This window comes from Archocentrus centrarchus, unplaced genomic scaffold (assembly GCF_007364275.1).
Source record: "Archocentrus centrarchus isolate MPI-CPG fArcCen1 unplaced genomic scaffold, fArcCen1 scaffold_30_ctg1, whole genome shotgun sequence".
In the NCBI taxonomy this organism is placed as follows: domain Eukaryota; kingdom Metazoa; phylum Chordata; class Actinopteri; order Cichliformes; family Cichlidae; genus Archocentrus; species Archocentrus centrarchus.
In genome coordinates, this window is record NW_022060259.1 from 1892358 (window position 1) to 1900000 (window position 7643).

At 43.6% G+C, this 7643-nt stretch overlaps 1 protein-coding gene across 1 annotated transcript in view; it reads left to right on the forward strand.

The window, feature by feature from the left end:
* Positions 1 to 7643, forward strand: part of mef2ca (myocyte enhancer factor 2ca) — a 43719-nt gene that overhangs the window by 11967 nt on the left and 24109 nt on the right. The window lies entirely within an intron of this gene.

Below are 7643 nucleotides of genomic sequence, written 5' to 3' on the forward strand. Positions count from 1 at the left end.
CTTAAAAAGTACCTACAAAAAAACATTCTTTTCCTGTGAAGTTAGAAAAAAGTGAGCTGACTGAGTCACTGCAGGCAACATTTAGCAGCTGACCCATGTGTCAGAGGTCAAGTTGCACTGTGGGGCATGCAGGCAACCACATGTTAGAGTGAAGTGCACTGCTAAACCTGTGTGCTGCACGTCAGTTACTGTATGCATTGGTAATGCCTAATAATAATTTGTAGCAATAATGCAGTTTGTTGGGTCACTTGACGGCCACACCCCTTAATAGCTGTAAACACAATGCCAACACAATATCTCCTCATAAGAAAAATGATTTGTTAGTAAGCGGTGACTCGGTGTCTGTGAGCTGATGCTCTGTTTGGAGTTGTGTTCATGGTCTTTTAGCTCTGTTTTTGGTCCCCACCTTCACAGGTGCTCAGCCTGTTAGCTCTGAAGGGTTGTTCCTTTCTGCCTAGAAGAGCATAGCTGGCAGCAGTGAGTTGATGGGCCTCTCAGAACCATCAGGTGTGACTCACTCTTGCTGCAATGTCTGGTGGTTTGTGTGATCTGGGTGGCCTGGGCATCGGCACGATTTACTCGCCACTCTTCTCCACTGCGTCCAGCAGCCAGTCTTTAAGGCTGCTGTTTGCTGTGCGCGGTGTACAGCAGGCCGGGCTGAGTGTTTGCTGCTAAACAGGGAGATGGATGCCAAACAGTAAAGCTGTATGCTGTCAGAAATATCAGAGAATTCCTGTTTGGATGTGAGATGAAATATTCCCTGTGCTCACTGATAATTAAACTAATTTCAGTATTTGATATATAAGAGCTTGTGGTGTGTAACATAGATCATATTTTAATGGCAGCCATTTAGCAAAACATGATCAAATCCAGAGAACAGCAGTACCTGTTACTCACATGAGACTGACCACAGCAGGTGATATTAACAAAAATAAGACTCACACAGTCTTCTCACATTACACATTTGATCCAGTGCTTAAATGCTGATTACAGCAACCTGAATGCACGGCTCATTCTGTAGCAGCTCCCTGTGTGCTGTTTTCAAACGATCCACTTCCAGGTGGGTCTAAAATCACTCAACATGAGGGTCACTGAAGGCAGCGATCACATGGAACCATTCAGAGCTGTCTGTCCATCTCCCGTCTATCAGACCGCCCCCCCACCCACTCCTAACCCCTCACCCCTGCAGCCTCCACCCACCCCCACCGCCCTGGCTCTCAGACAGAGACGTGCAGTGTCCTGCCAAGGAATACAAGGGCACTGCCACATGTCACCGGTTAGCTGTTCCTCCATGTGATATGTAGCAGCTCAGCGACCCACATGTGCTCACGCAGGAAATGTGCAGCACACAGTCAAACGTATACACACAGCCGAACTCCGTCTGTGAGGTTTGGTGTGTTGGAAAATAATTGGAGAGGGAGCAGCTGAGGGCTGCGTGAGACGGCTGATTTTCATCTCTGTTCAACAGTCGTTCCTCTTTCTGCGAACCAGAAAGCAGCCGTATTGTTGTTCGGGGTAAAAAGTTCATTCTTGTATTTTTGGAATCCTGTTTTAAAAGGAGTCTAAAAATAGCAGGGAGGTTTGTGCACGTGGGTGTGCGGAGGGTGAGCTGGGCGTAGATTAGCCATCATCCTAGAAAAGATCAGACTCTGCGTTAAATCACTGGCAGACAAGCACCTACATACTGATTTTTATTGTTTTACGCAATCTTCCATCAACAGCTCATGTCTCCATTTGGCCTAAAATTCCCTCCTCACTACAACATGCTGACTGCGCTTGTCTGTGAGTGCCCTAAATTTAAACCATGTTGTTTCTTGTAGTGTTGTCCTGAAGCGAGGACGGCTCGCGGGCAGGATGACTCACGCACTAGATATTCATGTAATGCTCTCCAGTCGGCGTGTTGCTACTTGCTGTGGATGATTTTGATACTGTGAAATGACTGCTTCATTTTTGTTACTTGTTGTGGCAATAAACACGTCAATTATGGCTTCATATCACAAGCTGTCAGTTTTTTCCTGCCACAACAGAAAACAGGCAGCAGACAGTAATGGAGAGGAGGTGAAGCTCACACAGTTCAGGTTAGTCCTGCACTGAGGGGAGGACCGAGGCGGAGGAGTGTTCACTTTGTTTTTGTCTGCCTGTAGGAAAACTGGCAAAGGAAGAACCCGTGAAATCCAGATCACCTTTAAAACTGCACTGCCCTTCCAGGCGCTCCTGCAGCTGATGATCATATTGGTCGTTATTGATTGATTGATGCTTTTTTTCTGTAGAATGAAGTGTAAAATATCCATTGCAAGTTTGTTTTCTCTGATTTGCAGTCAAAAATACCAAAAATTATTCAGTTCACAGTCACATGGGAGTAAAACATTGTTCTGTACATGTTTATAAAAAAAGAGAGAAAACAAAAGAAATCCATAAACAAACATTTTCATCATTCACTTTCAAAATATTCAAATTTGATGTCAAAATCATCTTAATGTGCTTTATAATTGTGTGGAAAAATTCCTCATCTATTAGAATTCCAGTGATCAGGCGATCCAGCACAGGGTGAGGGAGAACTCCCTTTAGCAGGAAGACCTGTGGCTCAGGGCCGGCCAACTGCTGCAACCACAAAACACTGAAAACTGACTTCTTACTCATTATTCTCACATTAATGATTCAGGCACCCAAATACTGCATACAGTAGGAACGACTGAGGTGTTTTCTCTCAAGTGTGAATTATATGATGCGAATAACAATTTGAGTAGCGTCATTATTAACTTAAGCAAACCACTAAAGCCAGCATTGCATTTTCAGCTTTAATAATTGAACAGAAGTAATGCTGCCTGGCTCTCTCGTCATCATCGCCACCTTCTTATTTAAAAACCTTTTACTGAATTGTCAGTGCCCAAATTGAGTGGTTGGTTTTTATGTTAGGCATGATTTAATGACCTTTTTAGTGTTAGCAGACTGCTTCAGATATTTAGTGTGAGTGAACACATTATGCAAGAGTCCAAGAAATCATAGTTTTAACATCTAATCTCGGTGTTCTGTGGCTGATGGGCAACTGATGCTCCAGTAGACAAGTTCTGATAGCAATTGGTTAATAACGTCTACACAGGGTGGAGTCACTCTTTGTTTTTAGATTGTGTAATATGAAAACAAGTAGGGGTGTGAACACCAGGGCTGAAATGATTATAAATACATTTCTTTGGTAACTAACTTATGGAATCTTCTCTTTTTGGATTTTGATTGGCAAACTGCCAAACCATTACAGTGTCCTGGAGATACTGGTTAGGCCATTAAATGTAACCAGTTAACAGTCCGAACACCAGTCCAAAGTTTCAGTGAACTGTTACTGATGGTGTGTGAACCCTTTTTGTGCTTTGAACTTTCAGTCACACACATCCCAGCTCTTCCCTCCATGGCTTTGGTTGAGCACATTGTTTTATTTTTATAGATCAAATACTTGTCATATTTTGAAAAGAATGGTTGCCACCTTAGTTCTATGGGAACCTTCATACCTGTTAAGTAATGATGATGATGGTTATTAAGAGATGAAGCAAAAGAAGAATTGCACAGAGTGCCGCAGTCATTCTCGCTTTTGTTCAGAGAGCACACACCTTCATCATCGCCTTACATCTTCACAAATCCTCATTTTATTGTCCATTACATCCTGTGTGCCCAAAGGCTGCCAGCACCTGAACACTGTCACGCCTCTTCTGTCCTCACATGGCTGCGATGACGGCAGAGAAGCTGCCAAGAAAACCTGCCGTGTGCGTTTGTTGTTTGTGTGCGTCTGTCTCTGCATGTGTGACCATCCAGTTAATTCAGCGACCCGTGCTCTTAAGCTCCACTACAGGAGTGTGACACAGGTCACGTGGCACACACACACACACACACACACACACACACTGGTAGTCTTGTCTTTACAACAGATTTCCCCTCTTGTGTGCTCCTTTAGTTTACGTCCTGTTTCGTGCCCTGTGGCACACAAGGTATTAACAAACCTTTGCTTAGATTCTTACTGCGAATAGAAACAATCACATTCCACCCCAGAGGAGTGGGTGTTCTTTACTTAAAGGCGCCATTCATATTGCTCTGTGTGATTTTTTTTTTTTCTGTTACATACACTATACGGTTGGACCCCACTTCTTCATTGTATTCAGGTGTTTTCAGTCCCATTGCCACAGGTGTATGAAATCAAGCACCATGCAGTCTGCCTTAAAGAATGGGTCGTTTTAAAGCGTTACTGAATTTAAGTGTGGTACTGTAACAGGATGCCACCATTGCAACAAGTGTGTGAAATTTCTTCCCTGCTAGATATTCCATGATCAACTGTAAGTGGTATAACTGCAAAGTGGAAGCCTTCAGGAACCACAGCAGCTCAGCCAGGAAGTGACAGACCGCATAAAGTTACAGAGCAGGGTAACGAGTGCTGACGTCACCAGTGGTGACTGACTGCAGAGTTCCAAACCTCCTCTGACGTTAACATCAGCACAAAGACTGTGCACCAGGAGCTTCAGGCTGTGGGTTTCCATGGCCGAGCTGCTGCATGCAAGCCATACGTCACCAAGCATAATGCCAAGCATCGGATGAGTGGTGTAAAGCATGCCGCCACTGGCCTCTGAGGCAGCAGAATGTGTGAGCTTCAGTAACACAACACCACATGATATTCTAAATTAATAAATGGAACTGATAATGATTTAAAAATGTTAACACATAAAACTAACTGAGCTTGTTTTTATCAGACGTGTGGACTGAGGCATCAGGTAGCAACAAAAGAAAAACTGCTCTGAAGAGGGTTAACGTGATGGGTCTGAGTAAGCGATTAGATGAAGTGTTTACAGTCAGGGTTAAGATGAAGGGTCAGCTGTGGTTGCTTCTCTCTAAAAAGGAGTGTTTCCACGTGGTTAGAAGTGCATTATGCACATTAGTCATAGACACATACTACTGGGCACTGCTGCTGGAAGGACCTAGAGGGAAACTGATGGTTTATTACAATTTGCGTCAAAATTTCCAGCTTGATATCTATCACTTAGTGTAAAAATGTGCATAAGATATGTAGAAAAAAAAAAAAAGTTGATTTTTCTAGGTGAAAATTATAAATGCAGCACATCTGCTCAATTTTACAATTTTAGTTTGCTAAGAAAAAATTAGAAGAGCCCTTAGAGTGGCTCTCATTCTTTTGGTCATACCCAAACTTCGTGACCTTAGGTGAGGGTAGGGACGTAGATCAACCGGTACACTGTTTGAGTAGAGCATTGCTTTCCCTCCTAAGTCACCTGACGGTTTGCCAGAATCACTCTGAGGCAGTCCAAAAGTCTTTTTTCATGGCCTCACCAAACTCCTCCAACACCCAAGTTTCCACCATCCTGGTACCCATCAGCTGCCTCCAAAGTCCCACAGGATAACCAACCCTGATAGGACTCCTTCTTCAGGCTGATGGCTGCTTTCACCTCCTGTGTCCACCATCTGGCTCAGGGATTACCACCACCACAGGCACCAACTACCTTGCAGCCACAGCTGTGTGCAGTAGCCTCAATACTGGAGGTGTGGACCATGGACCATTTAGATTCGGTGTCCTCAGCCTTCCTCAAAATGCTGTCAAAGTTCTGCCGGAGGTGGGAGTTGAAGATCTTATAGATTGGGGCCTCTGTCAGGGGTTCCCAGCACACTCTCACTACATGTTTAGGTTTGCTGTCTCTGTCCAGCATCCTCCCCACCACCTGATTCAGCTCACCACCAGGTGACAGCTCAGCTCTTCTCTTCATCCGAGTGTCCAGAACATACGGCCAAACTTCTGATTACTATATGATTACAAAGTTGATCATCGACCTGCGACCTAGGGTGTCCTGGTGCCACGTGCACTCATAGAGATCCTTATGTTCGAACATGGTGTTCATTATGGATAAACTTCTCATCGCGGGTCAATGGCTTATTCGAACTCCCACCTTTGTTTGGAGGTTCTGGCAACTGGGAATACGAGCTCCATGGCTTTTTTTCCAGACAACTAGATTTTTACAGCAATCATTTAAAACTGAATATTAGTCAACTTGTTGGTATGTTTGCAAAAAATTATGTGTGAACACAAAAATAATCTCGAGGATTTGGAAGATGAGTGCGTTTGTTTGGTAGATCAAGATGATTTTCAGGAGAATGTTTGGAGGAAGATTATATATTAACAATCCACAAAACATCTTGTGGCTATTTGGAAGAAATGACTTATGATAATGTCTGTATCTGATTTTTGAATAGATATCTATCTGCTGTCACATGATAGTAAAAATGCATTTGCAGGAAATGAAAACAGCCTTCGACATTAGCCTGTCAAACACGAGATATGCAGGAGAGTTGTGGAGCATCGTTAATGCTGTTTAACTGCTAGCATGGTGGCTTGGTTAATAGCACTGTTGCCTCACATTTTCCCCTGTGTGGGTTTTTCTGGTTTCACACCATTGAAAACCTGATAGGTTAATGCTGTCGCTCTGGGCCCTGTAATATCAAGAGTTTCACTGCCTAACTGTTTGTTTTTGTTTCTTTCTTTCTTTCTTACTGTACTAATAGCTACATTCCTTCTTGCGACCAGCAGGGGGCAGCTCTTCTTGTTGCCAAAACAAGTCTGGTTGTATGGAAGTCTGTGGGAAAACAACCTTTCAGCTCCCTTGACCTGTGACCTCAGTCAGCCTTCTCCTGATGATTTTATGGCCTTAGTTGATAGTTTCAAATCTTACTGAATAAAACACGGTGTTCATTTTGGTCCCAATTAGACTTCTGATTAACCAGTTGCCACCAGCTGAGTGTGGAGTGTGTGTCAGTTCCTCAGTCAGTTCTGCTCATTGCGATTTTGAATATGAAAACACTCAGCTTGATTAAAGACAGCATAAGTGCCATGGTGGCTACATCCAAGTTTTGCAGACTCTGAGTGAAATCAATGGCAGCTGCAACAGTTTGTTGAATAAATGTGAATTATGTAAGTTCTACTTGCACGTACTCTCTTTGTACACTCTTTCAAAAAGTAATTTCCCTTTACAAACTGTCCTTTTCCAGCTCTGCTGAGGAATGATTTAAAAAAACACAGTCTGATGGTAAAGACAGTAGTTAAAGGTGTGTTAGAGTTGGTCCGAGGTGTTTCCTGCTCACTTGTCCCAACTCCGCTACACCCAAAGAGGAAGTTTTTTTGGTGAGCGGTTAAAATGTACCTAATTCCAGTCTGTGACTGTGGTTTTTCAAAATCTGCAGATGTTTTTTTATACACTGTACGACAGAGCCAGACGCCTCCGTCTTTATCATTTGCATTCTGACATGCCCGGTTGTTTCACTTCCTCTTGAGTGTACAGTAAACCCCTTGAGGAAGCTGGGTCTTTGGGTGTGTCTGGGGGATACAGCAGCGGTGACATGCAAACAGAGAATATGCTGCCTGTCTGTGCATGCACGGCGGTTAAACTCTGCACTGTAGCATGAGAGGATACCCACTCACAATTCATTTTTTGGTAATTATTTTAATTATGCAGTGTTCATGCATGTTCTTGTTGGAGTCTCTTTTGGTTACCCTGGAAGTGGGTTGACAGGGAAACATCCATCCATGTGTGGGCACGTGTGTGTGTGCGTGTGTGTGTGTGTGTGTGTGTGTGTGTGTGTGTGTGTGTGGGAATGTTGCATTT